This window comes from Gavialis gangeticus, unplaced genomic scaffold (genome assembly GCF_001723915.1).
Source record: "Gavialis gangeticus isolate Ggan-Ray unplaced genomic scaffold, GavGan_comp1, whole genome shotgun sequence".
Taxonomy (NCBI): domain Eukaryota; kingdom Metazoa; phylum Chordata; order Crocodylia; family Gavialidae; genus Gavialis; species Gavialis gangeticus.
The window spans coordinates 150,092,538-150,113,094 of record NW_017729022.1 but is presented as its reverse complement, the minus strand read 5'-3'; the positions used below and the strand labels follow the sequence as shown (position 1 = coordinate 150,113,094).

The 20,557-nt window shown below is 45.6% G+C and overlaps 1 protein-coding gene across 3 annotated transcripts in view; it reads left to right on the top strand.

The window, feature by feature from the left end:
• Positions 1-2,873: 2,873 nt before the first annotated feature.
• SOCS5 (suppressor of cytokine signaling 5) overlaps positions 2,874-20,557 on the top strand; it is a 48,164-nt gene continuing 30,480 nt past the window's right edge. The window contains exon 1 of one of the 3 annotated variants that reach the window (XM_019516320.1): positions 2,874-3,006. The gene's annotated coding sequence lies outside the window, so the exon portion shown is untranslated. Of the gene's footprint in view, positions 3,007-3,275; positions 3,369-20,557 lie in introns of those variants that run through there. The other 2 variants (XM_019516318.1, XM_019516319.1) reach the window with 2 other exon arrangements.

Here is a 20,557-nt window from a genome sequence, read left to right as displayed (position 1 = left end):
CCTTTCCTTTTGCACCAGACCCTCCCTACCATAATCCATCAGCTACCCCAGCAACCCAAGAGCTATTCATTTCCAACTACCTGAGAGATCTCAGGAACCTGACCACCCATGCAGCTGGCTCAGGCATTCCCATGCAGTGACTTTCCTGTACCATCCTGAGATATAGGGTGTTGTGGGAAGGTAACTGTGGGGGGATTTGGGATGGTGGAGTCCCAGGATAACTGTGTAGGAGAGTGAATGAGTCACTGGGAGATGCTGTGCTTCTTGAGTGACAAGCTATCAGTACTGCCCCTTGGTAAGGCAAAGTTTTAGTATTTGTAACATTCAATTGCTTAGTGTACTAGATACAAGAAGAAGAGATGGATTCTGTTCTTGTACAAAATACACATTTTATTAAAGTCCAAAAAGTCAAAGGTTCACCTGAGCTGGAAGGCCCACTGGGCTAACCTGCTTACAGTCAGACCAGTTTCTATAGCCGATGGCATGTAAGGGACTGATGTAATATCACATCCCACCATCTTTGACTTCCAACCTGAAGGACTAGACACTCATTTAGAGCTGCATTAACTGGAGACAGCTTTTGACCAGGATTCAGACTCATGTCTTGAGATATAACAAGAAGCCTTAACTGCCCTGTTGCCACAACTTGCCACTATGCTGGAATAACATTGGCCATTTCTTTGTTTTTCTAACTTGATTAATGCACATTGGAATTAAACCACATTGGGCCCCAATTATAGGGAAAACATAATTGGCTCCATGCAGCTTACAGTACAAAGTACTCATCTCTTCCTGCAATACTCACTTCACCTTTTCCAATTTCCCTTTCATTAGGAATCCTGCCTTCTAAGCATTTATTTAATGTTAGTAGCACTGACTTGAGACTACTAGTTTACAACATAATTATGGTACCTTCAGATAACTTTGCCAAAGAAACAGTTACTACCAAGGTAACAGGAATCACCTTAGATAAGAAGGAAACATGCCAGGCATTTTTAAAATAAATGTTCACATGAATTTAGAAATGAAGAGGGAGATATTACCAATAAATGTGTGGAGAAGCTATCTATTGGGAACACAGTTGCTTTTTTCAGAAAGGAAAGAAAGTTCAAAAAAACCTTCTTAGCTGTGACTGGAGGAGCTGGCTGCTTATGGCATAGTTACTACATAGTACAGTGGTTCTCAGCCTTTATAGACTTAGGGCACCCCTTGTTAGACTTGAGGCACTCCCCACTGGACTCAAGGCACCCATCTGTACCTTCTGTGAATCGAGTGGTAAGCCATTAAAAAAATTAATTGATTCATAAAAGTGCTTGTCTCCAGCAGTGGATGCAGGGGGCAGGTGCACTGGTGCATGATATACCCCACTTTGATTCCTGCTCCACCCAGCAGAAGCATTTCTAATCAGGCAGTGCTGAGAGAGTCAGTTGACTTCATGGCTCATTATCATCTGTCTCATCCCTCCTAAACTCTTCATTCCATGGGTGTTAAACCCTCTCCTCTTTCTAATGGTTTTCATGGTCCACCCAGCAAGCCACCCTTTATTGTGCTGTCTGTTCCCTGTTTCTGGTCAGGAAGCTCCTGTTACACAGCCCCTCCCCCTGCATCCTGTGAAAGCATACCTTTTAAAGGGTCACATCAACCCGCAGGTGTAGCTACTGCTACACTAGGGGAGTACATCAAGGGCTCGGCAAGCAACTGCTCACCAGGGCACCCAAGAGGAAAAGCAGGAGTAATGGCCACAAACTCCTGGAAGATCGATTCAGGCTCAACATTAGGAAAAACTTCTTCACAGTCAGGGTGTCCAGACTGTGGAATAAGCTCCCTCCAGAGGTACTGCAATCACCTACCCTGGAGATCTTCAAGAGGAGACTGGACAGTCACCTCGCTGGGGTCACCTGACCCCCAGTTATCTTTCCTGCTTGGTGCAGCAGACTGGACCCAATGATCTTCTGAGGTCCCTTCTGGCCTTCCAATCTATGAATCTGTTTTTAACTCATTCCCATGAGGTGATGCCAGTTTTTGCCTTCATCCTGAACTGAATAATGCAGCCCTAGGTCCCTTCCGTTTCATCCTAAACTGAATAATGTAGCCCTAGGCCCTTTGCCTATATTAGTAAAGCTTCTAGTTCATTTTTAACTGGAGAAAAACGTGTGTTGCTTCACCTGTGCATGAGGAGGCTCCTCACCATCTGCACCCCCTTTCTCAAAATCCAAGCTCAGCTCCTTGCAGAGGGGCCAGGTCATGTGGTGCGTGGAAGCAACCAGGCAGGGAGCCTGCCTTTCAGCCTGACAGGGTATTTATAACCAAAAGCTTGCAAGGAAGACTTTTCCCAATTATTTGCGTTGGTCTAATAAAAGAGATCGGATTTACACAAAGAACCTTGTCCGCCTATGTCCTTACACCAACCTGGCTGCAACCCACACCCCTGCATCTCCATCCTCACACTTTTTGCAGCACCCTTCATAGGAGCTCAGGGTGCACAGACACCCTGGCTGAGGATCAGGGATCGTGCTTGGGGAGTGCCCAGGAAGGGCTGAGGGTGCCTGGCGGGGCCCAGATAGGCCCCGGCCCACGGCTGCCTCCCCCTCCCCAGCTCTCCATTCCCCATCTCCGGGCTTCTTGCCCGCACCCAAGATGGCTCCGGGTGAGCCCAGCTCCAAGACTGGGCATTCTGCCCACACCCAAGATGGAGGCCAGCTCGGTACAGTTCTAGCGGCGAACGGTGCCGACTCGCCGCTCTTCATAGGGTGAGCCTGGCCCCGCCCCCACCCCTTCGCCCTTCCTATTGGCCGCGGAGAGGCGCCGCCGCGCTACGATTGGCTGGAGAGCGGTCATTGCCGTTTCTCCCTCCGCTCCGGGCTGCCCCCCTCCCCCCGTTTTTTTTTCTTGAGGGGACCGCGGGGGGAGGCTCGGGGGGCGCACTCCCCCGCCGTCTTAGCCAGGCAGCGGCGGCGATGCGGGGGCCCCTTGCGCAGCCGGGCTGCGGCTGAGCGGCGCGGAGCGGTAAGTCCCGCACGGGGCCGGGATCCGCCCGGGGGGGAGGTGCGAGGCCCTAAGTGTCCCGGGGCGCCCGGCGGGGGGAGGAGCGGCGGTGCCCACCGGGGCCTGCAGCTCCCCCTGGCCCGGGCTGCCTCGCCCGCCGCCGCGCTACAATGGGAGACTGCGGCGCTCGGGCCTCGGGGCAGTTTAGGGAGCGGTGCGGGGGTTTGTGAGGGGCTTGGAAACCTCTTCCCGTATTGGGGGAAGCGGGGATGCGGCAGCCTCGGGGAGGTAGCAGCTGGTAGGCTACTGGCAACCATGGCAGCGCCTCCCTCACGGGAATCCTGGCCCTGAGGCAGGGGTGCACCGCGGTGGCCCACAGCCAGGTGGGGTTGGAGGGGGAGTGCTGGGGGATGGGCCTTGGGGCGGGGGGGTTGGTAGGGCTGTGGTCATTTTTTTCTTATTATGATGATGATTATCATTATCTCTGGTGAAGGGGGTGGGGGGGCTGATGCTAAAAGTTTGCCCCCGGGGCAGCTAGGTACAGTGCTGCTCCTCAGGAGGGGATGGGATACTAACCTGGGAAAGGGGCTGCTTGGCTGGTGGGGCCTGGGTTCAGGTGAGGGAGGCTGGGCCAGGCTTGGCCTCTGGGCTGATAAAACAGTTCTGATGCAGGCAGGGCCCAAGGGGAGGGGGCGGGTTGTGGCGTGGAGAGGGGCCAGTTGTTCTAGTAATTGGGTGACATCGTCTCAGAACAAAGAAATGCAAATGTTTCCTGAGAATTGTGCGTTTTGTTGCTGGGTCTCCTTTTCAGTTGCTGTCTGGTAGCCAGAATATGCATGAAGGAGGGTGAGAAGGGAAAAACCTGGGAGCTTTTTCATGGGTTTTGAATGTTATGCAGGAGACCCGAACTGTACTGTCCTCTTATGGGCTGCACAGGTTTTGGACTCTTACAAAAATCTTGGAGCTATTAAAGTCCACTGGGTGTTTAATCGTCACTAATGACATTTGTGTAGTGTTGAGTTTTTTTTTAAAATACCAACTAAAAGAAATGAGAGACTGTTTTGGGGCACTTTTCTGGTAGTCACCCTGTGCTACTCTTCTATAGTTACATGTTGTATAGTAAAATGTTTTACTTGAATTTTAGTGCATTATAATTTGAAATGTAATATCTACAGTCATTTCATTGTAAAAATCCACTGATGTGATCGGACTTCAAGTCAGCATTCATAAATGTCTAGAGAAACAGTTTCAGACTTCCTTTACCTTTTTAGGAAGCTAGCATTAATTCAAACTTTACTCATCAAAATGGACAGTGGAATACTAAAAATACAGATAGGACCCGATACCAGGTTGAATTCTGTCCAGGGACTGGAGTCTGCTAGCATGACACTTATTTGCAGGATCAGCACCTTAATGTAGCTTTAAAAAAAAAATGCTTTCTGTATCTCTAAAGAAGTTTTATAGAATGATGACATGATTCCTGTTTTCCTTTCTTATAGAACTGGGTTTATGCCAGTGCAAAAACTATGCATCAGGATGCAGTATTTACTCATGCAAAAGAGCCTTCATAGTTCCATTTTTGTCCCTGATACATAATGTTGTTTGCAAGTAAATTAGAAGGTTGCCTGATTCTCCTAAGCATAGGGGTGTACTGTCCTTTCAGAAATCAGTGATTGGATGGGGAGTTGGTTGGGGCTATGATACCAGGCCCTGTCCATAAAATGTAATTTGTCATTTTCATTTGGGAGGGACTCCTAAGTTTTCTCTTTAATTTAATTCATAGTATATTCAACAGGGCAACTACACCAGGGTGTCAAACTCACCTTGGGCCCTGTGCCCAAGAAATACTGTTGGGGTAGTGGATTATTTTAGTGAGGGCTTTCTACTGCTCAAATGTTCTGCTGCTCAAAGTTTAACACCAAGCTTTGTTAGCTGTAACATCCAAATTTGGTGAGGTTGCCACAGCTGGAAGCAAAGAGAGGCAGCCTCCAGTTTGATATTCAGGTGTTCATAGATATTAAAGGAAATTGGAATAGACTTGGACTCTGGGTAATAACATACATTGTCTGATGTGCTTTCCTATGATTTATGAGTGACAGCTAGTGGGTTGCATGTCAAGCAGCCTGTAGTTTGTGGATGCCTCTTGTGTCATCCCAGGGTAGAATGCAAAGAATAGAACATGGAAACAATCTTGGGGCCCAACATACTGAATTGCTAAAATTCTCTTCTTGGTATTTTCTGATGTCTTGCATCTACTTTTAGTTTTAGGAATCATAGTAAAAGTTGCAGCCCCTACATAGCATCTCATGAAGTAAGCTGCTGCTTACAGAAGCTTATGCATCTCTGATTTAGTCTATAAGGTGAAAATCTACTCTGCCTTCTGCAGGAATGTTGTAGCAATACAGCCGGCTGGCATACAATTGTTTTGTGTGACTTCATACACCCATGAGCATTGAAATGATGACTCTTTCAGTCCTTGGAGAGTTGCATTGTGTTTCGCTATAATAGGCCGTCTAATGGCTGCAAACATAGCCAAGAAAGAGAGCTAATGGGGTTAGGAAGAAACTGTTTTCTACATCCAAGTTGCTCCATAATTGCAAGTTATGACATTTTTTTCAAATTTTTTCTTCTGAACTCTGATACTTTTCACTCTTGGAGACAGGATGCTAAAATAGATGCCTATCAGTCTGACTTGATATGGCAATTCCTGTTTTTCTAATGAATGAATAGTACAGTGATGAACTGCCTGCTGTTCTGATCTTATTCTTTCTATTTTAATCTTATTTGAGGTTCATATTATATATGCTAGTAGGAAGAGTATGCAATTGGGAGATGCCAGCAGTTACTGTGTACTAGTAAGAGGTGTAGCCATAAACTAACTCTGTCTGTTGTGTTGTAATACTGAGTGCTATTTAGGTACCTAGAGCCATTGAAACTCATTGAATTAATTTGTACAAATTCATATAGTTTTCATATAACGTATTTTACTCTATAAATGTATTTCTCTTCATTCCATTTTAATTAAACTAGTGAATGATCTAAGTGGGAAAGGAAAATGTCAAGTCTAAAAGGTGATATTTGTATTTCCTCATTGGAAAGTGTACAGTCACTTGAGTTTATATATCTGAAAAGTAATTTGGGGGAATAAATAAAACCAATTAACATTTGGTTTGACACCTTTATCAAACTACTAACAATTTCTTTCATAAGAGAGGATTAATAGTTTCTTTAATTTCTATATAATATCCCAGTTGCTGTACAAATGTCTGAGTTGGGTTATTCCCCTTCCTCTGCCCAAGGCCTTGTAGTGCTAGGCAATGGGAGGAGGTACTTGGAATATGTACAGGGCATACACTTCAAAATAGTCTCAGAATGTGATGAATTGAAATGCAAGGCTCCCATTATGATGTATGGAATATGGAAAGAAGCCTCACCTAGTACAAGAAATTGAGGTGTAACATGGTGGTAGGTTGCTTGCTGTGCATATTGTGTGGTGTTAAGTAATGATATTAGGAATTAATGGGAGGGTTTCATTATTGTCTACTGGCAGTTCATGTAGTACATTTCTTTAAAAGCCTTAAAAGCAATTTGATAGTTTCAAGGGTATCTATTTGAATAAAAAGAGCATTTTGACTTCCCTTTTTCCAAGGAGTATGTTGGCAACTTCTTAAACACTATTAGTATGGTATTTTCATTTTAAGGTCAGTTAAAATGTAATTTTTCTTTTTATACTGAAAAAAATATATATGGAGTTCATAAAATGGCTACTTCAAATATAGTTACATCTATATTCCCAACCTTCTAACAAGACTTTAAAGTATAAATAACTGAATATTGTCCTAAAATTATATTTTGATATGTGGCATCAAGTACCAGGCAGCTTACTTTTAGGTTTTTGAGCTACTTCTAATTTAAAATATTATATTTGAAATTTTGCCTTCTGGAACTTTTATCATTTGTTAACTTGTGTAAATTAATAATGACAACTCTGAATATTTTTCACCAACTTGTTTAGCTGTTTTCTGAGTTAAATGGAGAAGAAAAAATGTGCACATTCAGGATATAAATTAGACATACTCTGTTAAATTTTTCAACAAAATGAAATTTTAAGAGTGGATTTTAAAGATTAATTCATACATTAACAGGTATTAATGCATACTTCTTCCAAAACGGCTTAAGTCATTGAACACACAGTTTAGCTTCAGAAAATATGAAATGACTTGCCTAGCTTCACAGTTCAAGGATTATCCAGTTGCTTTTCGGTTTTTTTGAAGACCAAAATAAGAAAACGTGTAGTATCAATTTGCTGTTTCTGGCATGTTGGAGATTTTGGCTAAAAAGTTGGAGTCATTTTACATAATCTGTGCTAGTTTGTATGGTGCATATTTCTGTGAAGACCTTCCTATTTTTTAAAAATAATTCATTTTAAGGATTAAATCCGTAGGTTTTATCTGCATTTTGGAATGTATCCACACTTTGTTAAAATAGTTCACATGAAAAGGGTTCTTCTGTACATGGGGGTTGTCCCTAAATTCTCAGAGAACAGTTATATTCATTGCAGTGCTTTTATTTAGCCATGATTGCTAAACTGTTCCAATGTAAAGATTGGGATAACAGCAAAACAATTTTTGGGTCTGCTTTTTAAAGACAGCTTTGAAGCTTTTGCTGAATAAGAACAGGCAGACTTCCCGACTAAGAATGTAAACTATTATGGAGCATCTCATGTCTGTACTGTAGATCAGTGTTTCCCAATTGGCGTGCTGTGGCACACTGGTGTGCTGTCAGGCACATCCAGGTGTGCCACAGCATTTTGGGCTGGAGCCATGCCCCCTCCCCTGCCTGCTGCAGACACAAACAGTATAGTGCCGCTTCTCAGGAGGGAACGGGATACTAACCTGGGAAAGGGGCCGCTTGGCTGGCGGGGCCTAGGTTCAGGTGGGGGAAGCTGAGCCAGGCTTGGCCTCTGGGCCGCTAAAGCAGTCCTGATCCAGGCAGGACCCAAGTTGGGGGGGGGGGGGGTGCAAAGACAGGCCAGTTGTTCTTGCCTTTGGGTCCTTTTTTTGTTTAGGTAAGTGTGCCATGGGGTGAAAAAGTGCCTGGTACTGTGGCGCAAACTTGTATACAAATGCCCATGTAGTCTGGGCCTGCCTCTCCTATTTTACTGTGTTTCACCTTACCAGCTGAGGTGCTCAAACTTCATTTGAACTTTTGGGATTTCAAAATAGATAGCTGGTAAAGGATCACCAATTTGAGAGTTTGCTTGCTTTGCTAATTGGGCAAAATAATATCATGAACTTCAAGGCAGAGTACAAAGCAGCTCTGTCCAACCTGTAGGCCATGGGTTACATGTGGCCCACAAGTGGTTAAATTGTAGCCCATGGGTCTAGTTGGTGTGACTGCCAGAGCTGCTGCATTGACGCATCTCTGGAACCAAGGAAGTGAACATTGCCACCATTTGTCCCTCCACCCTCCTTGTCCTCTGCTGAAGTTTTGTTCAGTATCTTCATCATTGACATGGAAGATGGGTTGGAGTGGAACTTCAGCAAATTTGGAGAGGACACCAAGCTGTGGGGCTTAGTAGATACACTGGAAGGTAGAGCTAGGATTCAGAGGAACCTAGACAAATTGGAGGATTGGACCAAAAGAAATCTCATGAGGTTCAACAAGGACAAGTGCAAATTCTTGCACTTAAGATGGAACAATCCCATGCACCAGTCTGGGGACCGACTGGCTAAGCAGCAGCTCTGCAGAAAAAGTCTTGGAGTTTACAGTGAACAGTAAGCTGGATATAAGCCCACAGTGTGCCTTTGCTGCAAAAAAAAGGCTAACGGCATACTGGGATGTATCGGTAGGGGCGTTGCCAGCAGATCAAGGGAAATGGTTATTCCCCTTTATTCAGCACTGGTGAGGCCTCATCTAGAGTACTGTGCCCAGTTTTGGGCCCCCCACTATAGAAAGGATGTGGACACATTGGAGAGAGTCCAACAGAGGGCAATGAAAATGTTTGAGGGGCTGGGGAACATGACTTCTGAGGACAGGCTGAGGGAACTGGGCTTATTTAGTCTGGAAAAGGGAAGACTGAGGTGGGATTTAATAGCAGCCTTCAACTACCTGACAGGTAGTTCCAAAGAGAATGGAGCTGGACTGTTCTCATGGGTGACAGATGACAGAACAAGGAACAACAGTCTCAAATTGCAGCAAGGGAAGCTTAGGTTGGATATTAGGAAAAACTCTCTCGCTAGGAGGGTAGTAAAGCTCTGGAACAGGTTACTCAGAGAGGTTATGGAATCTCTATCTTTGGACCAGGCTAGACAAAGCTGTAGCTGGAATGATTTAGCTGTGGATGGTCCTGCTTTGAACAGGGTTGGACTAGATGACCTCCTGAAATCGCTTCCCACCCTAATTTTCTATGATTCTGTGATTGAGACTGACCCTGGTAGGCATCTATATCCAACTCGGATTGAAGGTCCTTGCTAGGTTAAGATCTGTATCCAGAGAGCTTGACTTCAGGAGGTGATTGCCTGACAGGAAGCCAAAACGTCTGGTCATTCAGTAACCCTGGATATTAATTAGAAGTTAGCTGCTGCTTCTTCCATTCCCATCATGGGTCCTGCTAAGATTACAGGATTTGTAATCCCACCACATCCGTAGTTCAGGGCTGTGGTTGGCACCTAGTTTAGGTGCGACTCAGGCTAGGTGGTTTTGATGGGGAAGCAGGGTGGGTTTCCCCATACTCGCACTGAGACAGATGGCAGTAGCATGGGCACAGCTCCCAGCTGCTTCCGCCCCACTTCCCTTCCCCTGCCCACCACAAGTCCTGGGCAGCCTGTGGGCACAGTTTCCAGCCAGTGGGGGGTTGGGCCAGGGCTGTGGAGCTGCAAAATGTGTCCATGCTGCCACTGCTTCTCTCTACTCTCCCCTATCCTCCTGCCAGCCTCCCAGCTGCAGCATGGGCCCAGCTGGAAGCTGCACTGCCCAGACACAGCTCTGCCCCAGTGTGAGTGCAGGCAGAGGAGTTGTTTCAGGGCTATCCAGCCAGTGACCCATGCCACTGCCACGTCTCCCTGCTCCTCTCCCTCCCCTCCCAGCTGCTGAATGAGCACAGCTTTCGGCCTGTAAGGAGCTGTGTTAGGGCCATACAGTTTCCAGCTGTGCCTGTGCTGCAGCTGGGAAGGGAAGCAGGGGAGCAGAGAGAAACAATGACAGCACAGATGCAGTTTGCAGCTCCGCAGCCCAATGCAGCCCACCCTCACTGGTTGGAAGCTGAGCCCACACACACGGAGTGGGGTGGGGTTAGTTGAAGCATCAGTGGTTTGGGTGCAGGCCAGATGTTACTGACCCCCTTCAGTTTTAGGAGAGGAGCTTCTGAAAGATTATATTTATTTTGTAGCTGTACTTTCTAATTTCTGGTGCCATTAAACAGTAAGCAGGGCAGGTGCTTGAGAAATTCCACAGTAGAATATGTAGTTTGTGATAAGAAATAAGGATTGGCACTGTTCCTGCATAGCTTTATTTATTTATTTTTTTCATGATGTTGCTAGCAGCTTATCTGACCACCCCTCCATATTAAGCCTGAGAAACTCTGCAGGGAGAAATAGCATTGCTAATCCTCTGGGTCTGTCAGCAGGGCCTTTACCGCACGTTTTTGCAGAGCTTACACCTCCACACAAGACATCCTTTGTTTTGGGAAGGCAAAATGAAGAAAAAAAAACCTTTTTCCAGAATCATGGCTGAATTTTGTCCACATGGGAGAAGGGGCAGTTTCTGCTCTTCAGTGTCACTTGATTTCCCTTTTCTGCTTAGCCAAAAGCTGCTTTCAATTTGGCAGCAGCTGTAACTGTTTGAAAATTGTAGCAACTTGTAGCTTAGTGATTCTCCATAGAGGGACTGTGGCATCCTTAAGTGTCATGAGATCCTCTCAAGGGTTCTGTGGGGTGCTGAACAGTGCTAATGTTGTGAGGGATGCAAATATAAATCACAAGCTAGACCCAGGGTTTTCATGTAGGAATCCATAGTGTTAAACACATTCTGACCTGTTGTGGCCTTTCTGAGCTCTTTGCAATAAAAAAAATTGCTGTATTATTTTTCTGTATATAAAAAAAAGAGTGAAAACAAAGAGCTGGAATTTTCCAAAGGGGGCAAGTCTGTTGTGGGGTGCCTCCAGTCTACAAATATTGAGAACTGTTCTAGCTTTTAACTGAGCACCAGGCTCTGCCTTTTCTCCATGTGGCCAGCCCTGGCAGCCATTTCTGTACACTGTGCCTCCATTCTGGTGCAGTAGTCACCTTCTTTGCTTAAAAAATAAAACCACTCCCCAAACTTTGGATGGCTAATTTTGGGGGGGGGGGAAATGGTGCGTGGGGGTGTCCAAGTAAACATGGTAGTTTGTTGCCTTGTTTAAAAATAATTTTCAGAGTCATCTCAGAAATTGAAGGGGGTTGAGGGGATTCTTTTGGGCATGATAAAGTGCTGGGGTGCTATTCCAAAGTTCCAGTGTTCATATAACTATTTACCAAAATGTGGTGCTAAATAGGGATGCACTGATAAAGATTTTCTTGGCTGATATTGATAGCCAGTTATTAACCAGGTTTATTGGCTGATACCAATCCGATAACCAGTTTACAGGAATGCAGTGTGGAGAGAAGTGCCCTGTAGGTAAGTCTGTGGAGGGGAATAGGCATGGTGCGGAGCAGAGCAAGGCCTCTACGGTGAGAGAAGGAGTGGGGCAGAAGCTGGGGCTGGTGGTGCTACCCAGCCAGGGCAGTGAATGGGACCTGGGACCAGGGTGGGGAGAGGAACAGCAGCGTGGGTAGCTTGCCAAGGGGATCAGCTTCCCAGTGCTTAAGAATGGTGGTGGGGGTGCTTGAACTAAAGTTCAGCAGTTTTTAAGCACAGGGATGCTTTTAACCAGAGCTGAGCAGGGCAAGGGCAGATGTGGGCTGCCTGCTGTGGGCTTGAGGCTCTCTGCCCTGCTGCCTTTGCCCTGTGGACCCCGTGCTGGCCACACATCCCCTGCCTATCAGGCAGGCACAGCTTGCTGCCCCCACTGCTACCAGGCAGGCAGGGGATGTGCAGCCAGTGCAGGGCTCCCGAGGGAAAGGCAGCAGAGTGGAGAGCTTTGAATGCATCCACCCCACACACAAATCTGGGGGGAGGACACATGCCCCCTATCCCTCCCCTGGGGAGGTGCACACAACAGTGGGGAGTTGTCCCCCTCAACTCACACACCCTAGCTGAGCCGCCTGCGGCTCCATCCTGCTCCCCACCCTGACCCAGGGTGCCATTCACTGCCCTGGTTGGGCATCCCCCCCCAGCCCCTGCTCCACTCCCTCCCTCACCGTGGGGGCCCCAATCTGCCTCTATGCCCCTTCCCTCCTCAATGCCTCTTCTCCACAGCTGCTCTGCACACCAGCCACCTTCGTTCCTCACTGTGTGCATGTGTGCAGCTGTGTGCATGGAGGTAGCATCTGGAGGACCCACGCCAGAAGGCATGTTATGTTTATTGGTTAACATTATCAGCCACACCAGCCAAAAAACGTTGATAGCCAATAACATTAATTTTCCTTTTATTGGTGCCAATCTGATACGGCATCAATATATTGGTGCAACTGTAGCATTAGGTATTCCTCCGGTATTGCTCCTAGTTTGGAACAGCTAGACTTAGACAGCCTCTCAGGAGAGGGTTTAGAGGAACAAACATCCCATAGAATATTGCTGGCTCCAAACAGATCTTAGGTTTTGTAATGTAGGAGTTATTTCAGTTTAGTCTGGATGTTCTTCAAGTAACGTAGTTAACAACAAAAGAAATTTCTCCCCCATGCTCTGGACCTTTTTGAATAGAAGAAGAGAATGTACAGCCTCCTAAGAAGACAGACCTGTAAGTTGGCCTTTTACTTGCCATTATAAGTTTTAAGTGAACATCAGGTAACACCTATTGCCAGATCTTCAGTTCTTTCTTTACAGCTAATATTGAAAACTAAAGCTTCCTGAGATTTTACTTGCCTATCTAAAACATTCATTCATTTGCTTGTGGAAAACTGTTGTTTTAGCAAGACTTTCATATTAGGCTTGGTCCTAAGGTTCTTAATGTTTTTACTGATTTGCTAAAAAGTGCTATTCTGATTATACAATTTATGGACAAGGTGTCTGCGTTGGGTTGCAAATTTTCTGAAATCTTAGCAAAATTTAGGTCAGAGATGTTGAATGCTAAAGTATTCAATGGAGGCCGTTTTAGTTTACAGAGAGCACTGTAACAGATTGACCAGAAATGCAGCTCGATTTTATTTATTTATTTTTTGATTTTATGGCAGGATAATTTAAATTGAAGTAATTTGTAATGTTTACAATCCTCCTAAAGAGAGAGTGATTCTCATTATTTGGTAAGTGTTAAAATGTGTTGATTTGTGACTACTAAATATAGCCTGCACTCTAAGTTTGTAGGGCTTCCTGCTAGCTAAGAGTACAAACTATATCTATGCACTTATTCTATCAATTATGTAAACTAATGTGTATTATACATATTTTTAAATTTTTATTTCTGTTAGATGGTGAATGCATTTACTTGTGACTTGTGAAATTCATTTGGAAAGAAATTAGAATTTCATGCAAATATACAAAATGTGCATGTTTAAAATTTGTTCTTGGTGAAAAGGCCTTAAGTGTGCCACATATATAGGAGGAAAGGTAAGTTTATCAAAACACTTTTTGCACTTAGGGCTCATTCATTAGGCAAAGGAAGGATTATCTGTTGCTGAGGGCCAGAAACAACCTATTCAATCACTGTGTTAGGATTTTAGAACTAGTTGACTTCATTTTCTTATGCTTTTTTTTCCTTGTGCTTCCATGGTTTGGAAGAGAAAAGTAAGCATTTATGCTTCTGCCATAATTGGCTTCTCAACTTTGAACTACCTGAATAAACTGAAATGATGAAAATATTTTCTTTGAACCCACAAAAAAAATGTTGCTGCTGTCAGAACCTGAGCACTTCAAACTCTGGTTCCAGGTATTCATTCAGACCCCCTCAAGACATTGCAGATATTGCACGTTTAACTGGTTAATTGAACAATTAACTGAGTCCAGCTACATGTGCAGAGCAGTAATCGCACCATGGAAAGGTCTAACCAGTTATAGACTCGAAACTGTACTAACGTTATAGCTCATTGTTATCCTGCTCTAACTTGTACATGTAGCAGGGTATCCCCTGTAGCTGGGAGACCTGTGAGTTGATGGGGCTTCCAGCTACAGGGGTGCATCAAGCCCAGTCAGGGCGGGGAGTCTTACTGCTGAAAGGACTCACTGTCTTGGCAGCTGTGGACTCCATCCAGCAGTACTCCATGATTGCCAGTCCTGCAGCTGCATTGTTCAAAAACCTATTGTTTTTCAGCTGGCCAATGCATTTTAAGAATAAATTGCATGTTTTTTAGGGTTCAAAATGTCCTGTAATTGAATAATCAGTAAATACTAAGGAGGCATCTTTTCATATTGTAAAAAAAGTCTGATAGGCTGCAGGTTGCTCGAGTGTTTAAGAAGCTTCAGATTATGGCCAGGACAGATTAGCATACACATTTAATCTAGCCATTTGTTGTTATTTTTAGGAAGAAAAAATTGATTACCCCTTTGGAAGAAATTTGAACCTGCTGATGGTGAAAAAAAATTTTGCTTTGGAATTGAGTGGTAATGAGCAGTGGCAAGACTAATATAAACATTGAAGGGCTTTATTTCTTTGAAAATTCTTGGGATCAGATTCTTTATAGTAATGATAAGCTAACTATCAGTCCTCCAATATGAATTTTGTTCTGCTCTTACAGAATGTCTGTCTGCGTCATTCATCTTCTTAACTTCCCAGTTTTTATTCTCCTTAAATGGTCCAGGAAATGCATGAGTGGCTCCCTGCCCAGGAGTGCATGCAGCAGTGAGGAGCTTCCCCACTCTTCCCCCCCACTCCCCGGATGAGCTGTCCATGGCTCCATCCTGCTCCCCCCACATTCCTGCCCTGGCCCTGGCCCCAATGTACCAGCCCAGCTGGGCAGCAGCCCCAGCTCCAGCCCAGCACCAACACTCCCTCTGCCCCCACTCTCCATGGGTACTTCAGTCTCCTCCCCCTCCCCCCATAGACTTACCTGGAGGGAGCTGTGGGAGCTGCTGTCCACTCTGCCTGGCTGCCACATACACGTGTGTGCTCACACCTGCATGGGTTGCCTCCATCCCCAAGTAGCCCCTTGTGTGCTAGAATTCTGTCAGCCTGCGGGGGGAACCTGCCATTTTTCTGCGTCTTATTGTCACAGTCCCAAATGGGATTGAGAAAAGTTTCCCTCAAGGTTGGGAAAAGTTGCTTTATGCTCTCGCTGGGTGCTTTAGCCTAGGCCCACAGTACAGGACCTGGCCTCTGGGCTCTACCCTCCCTGCCTGTGGGTCCCTGACCTTCTCAGTCCCTGGTTGTGGTCACTTCTGGACCTTTGACCCCTCTTGGGCCCTGACCCAGATTCCACAGCCCTGGGGGTCTCTGTCTAAAGCTCCTCTCAGGCTACAGGCTCTCTGAGTAGGCCTTGAGCAGGGCTTAAGGCTAAACCACCAGTGTGTCAACCACCAGTTGTCAATTAACAACTTTACAACAAAATGCCTATGCCCTCTAGCAGACATCCGAACCTTCGAGGGGCTTAAAATAGGGAGCCCCTGCCTGCACATGCAGGCCTTTCTGTCTGCCACAGGAAGCTTTCTTCTGCAGTCACTTGTTCAGTTTCACTGTGACTTCAGAAGCTCTGTTGCCCAGAGCTCCTTTTTCCCTGGCTCCCAGAGCTATGCTGTCTGACCAGCTGAAGCCCTGGGCTTGTAATATCTCCAGTCAGAGCTGACCCTAGGGGTGTGCACCCGAGGTTGTGCGGGGCAGGGAGCAGCCAGAGCCTGGAGGTGGCAGTGCATAGTGGCTGGCAGGGCCTGTACAGCACTGCTTGCAGGGCCCCCCAAAGTGCGGGGCCCAGGGCAGTCGCCCTGATTTACTCTACCTGCCCCCCCGCCCCCCCCCCCGGGATGGCTCTGGCTTCAATCCTGCCCTCTACTGGTCGGGTCCAGTTATCTCTCTTTCCACCTGCAAGCTGCCTCCAGCTGCTTGCCCTCTTAAAGGAGCAGATGCACCCTGGCATCCTGCTACAATGGATCTAAGAGAAGTTATTGCAGGGGGGTGAATTTTGACTTAAAGGAATTCCTAGGCTAGCACTTAGAAAATATTAATAGCAATGGATTTGTGAAAGCTCTTTTATCCTTTAAAGCAAAGAAACTGTTGAATTACTGTGAAGAAGTAGGTTTTTTAGTATTAGGGCATAACAGTATGTGCATTCTTAGAGCAGTTAATTTTTCCTCCCCTCTGAATTTAGAATGCAGAAAGGCTTATTGGATGGACCTATTTCCTACTTGCAGGTAGAATTTTCTGCTCTGGTCCTTTTTACATTGTGCAGCTAAAAGTTTTAAGGGATGCCTTCGCCTCAAGGGACTGTTTTGCTGTTTTTCAGGTCTTGCAGAAAGTTTTCTAGGGTGTCCCCTTTATAATTGCATCCCATTATTTGTAGTTGCACCAGTCCTAAAGGTTGATCTAAATTTAAAAGTTTTGTTGGCACAACTATGTTAGTTATAAGTCTACAAGGGAAGGAGGGGAGGAATCTCACTCCTAACAGCCGTGACAGCAGAAGTCCTAGTATAGATGTAATTGCATGAACAAAAGAATTTTTCCCCACCTTCTGATATTGTTTGTTGAATATAGTAAGCTGAGTTTAAGCTACACTGCTTAAAAAAAAAGAGTTGCAGATGTGAGTTGACTCTCTAATGGTGGGTTTTTCTAGTAAAGGTCTACTAGTATGGCTATACTAGCAAACTTCTAAGCATACAGAGGCCCTAAAAAATGTCCCCATCTCTCTTGAAATACACCATCAGTTTTGTAGACAGTTTTATAACATCTTCCTACCCATCACTAATTTCTTATTAACCTTTCATACTAAATTTATGGTTTAATGTGGATATGTAGTACAAGATTGGGTTTCACCTTGCTGTGATTATTTTTTTTTAAATAAATGTGGCATGGTTTCTCAGAAGCTGTTGACAATTGTTGTCAGACAGAAGGGATACTGTGTACTCCATTACACAGTACAACTAGATTAGCATTTATCATCTCAGGTGTAAAGCCTCTGATTTTCTAAACTGTATATGGTTGCAATGTAATGCCACAGGTAGAGCTTTTCAGGGAACTGTCTGTCAGACCCTGGTATCTTGCCTTTGTTCAAAGAAGCAGGAGGAGTAGGGCTTTCCTGTTGGTATGGGTCTTCCATTGTATGTGGTTTTTGTCTTTTTTCCACAGTGCCATCTTTGAGAGAGGTATTTGAAGAGAGACCTTGGCAGTATACCAGGACCAGCTGTGAACAAAGGGGCTTTTATTCAGGGCCCATCTATGCAAAAGTACATCATGAGGTTTTTTGTTTGTTTGTTTGTTTTCAAATGATGGCTTTACAGAGTTGTGTAGCTGGTAGTTCCCAGCCTGGTGCTCCAGGCCAAAGTAATATTACACTGAATTCATCCTTGCTGCTGTATGACAGGTGAAAACCTTGACTTATCTGCATGGATATTCAGGAGGAAACCAGGTATTTTGGAAGTGGGCCTTGGTTGTGCTTTTAAATCTGAACTGCAGGACAAACCATCAACCCCTTTAAATTGCCACTGCAAAAAGCTATTTTTCTCTTACTTGTCTAAGGAGCCTTGTTGTACTTGGTATTTTGAACTCCTACCTTCTTTGGTCCTGTCAGCCCTTATTTGTTTGAGGATTCTCAGCTGCACTATTATCTATTACTCTATTTTTTCACATAGGATGCAATAGAGTGGTGCTACCCAAGGTAATGGCAGTGGACCTTTACTTTTGTTTGGACAGAATAGTCTCACTAGCCTTCATTTTTATGGCACCTGCTGATTTGTTGTTGCTGTCCATGCGGTAGAGCAACTTAACCTGTACTGCCGTCCTGTGTGTACTCAGTGGACCAATGGTTTTCAAACTGTTCTGGAGAACCCTGGGGTTTTGTGATAGGTCATCAAGGTTTTTGCAAAGAGATTGAGGTGTAATGGTGGAGGCACTGTGCTGCCATTGCTGGGCTGGGGCTTATGGCTCCATGTTGGCTCTCACGGCCAGCAGAACCAGGGTTAGGGGTTTCACAGCAGAATTGACGTGCAAGGGTTCCGTGATTTTAGGAAGTTTGAAAACCGCTGCAGTAGACCATCAAAATATGTGGAATCCACATATAGGTGTGCGCTTATCTACAAGTCCCAAAACATTGGCAATCTCTTCTCTGTCACGTTAGAAATAAACTGTTTGCTTTCCCTTTCTGAAGTGTTCAGTCTGTCTCTATTGTGTTATCTTTCATACAGTCCCAAGAGCTAGGCCCATCTCTAGTCAGCCTGTGCCTTCAGTTAGATTTTTTTCAAACTAGTAATTTTGTACTTTCTGCCTTGCTGCATCTCATGCCTTATGCATCCACAAAATTGTTTTATTGTTCTCCTTCAAATCACTTGCTATTAAAAATCTTTGTGGTGATGCCTACAAAAAACATGATAGTTTAGGTTGCTGGTATACTGAGATTTGTCTGTTGTGCTGACTGATTTGTGTGTGTGTGTGTGCACTGTAAGCAACAGGTCAATACAGACAGAAACAAAGTGAAAAATTCTTTGTTGCAAGGGGCATATTTAGTACAGCATTTAGCACAGTGAGTCTCAATCCATGACTAGGACTTCTAAGTGCTATGGTGATTAAAAAATAAATAATAATTTGAAGAAAATTAGATGTAGTTTTAGGATCAGATGGGGGTTTCCTCAACAGATCAGAAACAGTCGGCATGGATTCGCCAAGGGCAAGTCACGCCTGACCAACCTGATTGCCTTCTATGATGAGATGACTGGCTCTGTGGATGCAGGGAGAGCAGTGCCCATGAGACGCCTTGCTAAAGTCAAGGTTTTTGATATGGTCCCCTACCGCATTCTTGCAAGCAAGCTAAGGAAGGGGTTGGATAAATGGATTGTAGGGTGAATGGAAAGCTGAGTAAAGATCAATGGCTCAGTGTCTAGTTGGCAGCTGGTATCAAGTGGAGTGCCGCAGGGGTCGGTCCTGGGGTCAGTTTTGTTCAATATCTCATTAACAATCTGGAAGATGGGTTGGAGTGCACTGCTAAGGTTGCGGATTACACCAAGATGGGTGGAGTACCAGATATGTTGTAGGGCAGGGCTAGGATTCAGAGGGATATAGACAAATTGGAGGATTGGGCCAAAAGAAATCTCATGAGGTTCAGTAAGGACAAGTGCAAAGTCCTGCACTTGGGACAGAAGCATCCCATGAACTGCTACAGGCTTTGGACCAACTGGCTGAGAAGCAGCTCTGCAGAAAGGGACCTGGGGTTACAATGGACAGTAAGTTGGATATGTGTCAACAGTGTGCCCTTGTTGCCAAGAAGGCCAACAGCATACTGAGCTGTATTAGTAGGAGTGTTGCCAGCAGATTGAGGAAAGTGTTTATTCCCCTCTATTCTGCACTGGTTAGGGCAGATCTGGAGTATTATGTTCAGTTTTGGGTCTCCCATTATAGAAAGGATGTGGACAACTTGGAGAGAGACTAGTGGAGGGGAACAAAAATGGTCTGGGGGGCTGGAGCGGATGACTTCTGAGGAGATGCTGAGGGAACTGGTCTTATGTAGTCTGCAGAAGAAAAAACAGTGAGGGGATTTGGTAGCAGTATTCAACTACCTGAAGTACACCCCAGGGAATTATGTACAGAAAAAAATTTTCGCAGAAAATTTTTAAATTATGTAAAATTGATTACATTTTTTAACTAATTAAACCAAATATAACACTATTTGAACCTTCTTTAGAAAGATATGCAGGTACAGGTGGGGGACGGGTGTCAGGTGTGTGTGGGGGTACTGTGAAGGTGTGGGGTTTGTGGTGGAGGTTGTGAAAGGTTGTGTGGGTGTGTGGTGGGTTTATGGGTGAGTGTGAGTTGCCCTGCCACATGCCTTCTCCCCACCACATGCCCCCCCATGCATAGCCTGTCCAGTACAGCCCCTGCCACCACACTCCCTCCCCATGCACCAACCCTGCTGCCACACCTCCCCAGTACAGCCCCCACCCACACCCATAGACCCCACCGCCCCACACCTCCCTGGCACAGTCCCTGCCACTGGCAGGCCTTTGGGGTGCTCCTGACTGCAGCAGGCAGAGCTCCCAGTGGCACATGGCTCTGGCGAATTCTGGGAGGCTGTATGTGATAGCATGGGGCCAGCTTGGTTCAGCCTGCTGGTGGGTGGCTTCTGGCAACACTTGGCTGCTCCGTGCCAGCACTTGGGGCTCGTGACACTGCAGGTGGGAACCATGTGCAGCTGTGTGCCACTGGGGGTTCTGCCTGTCCCAGCCAGGAGTGCCCCGATGGCCCACCTACCAGCTGCTGCTGCCAGCAGTAGGGGCTGTGCACCATGGAGTGGGGGGGGGACAGGACCCACAGCCATTCACAAACTCCACACACACACACACACACACACACACACACACACACACA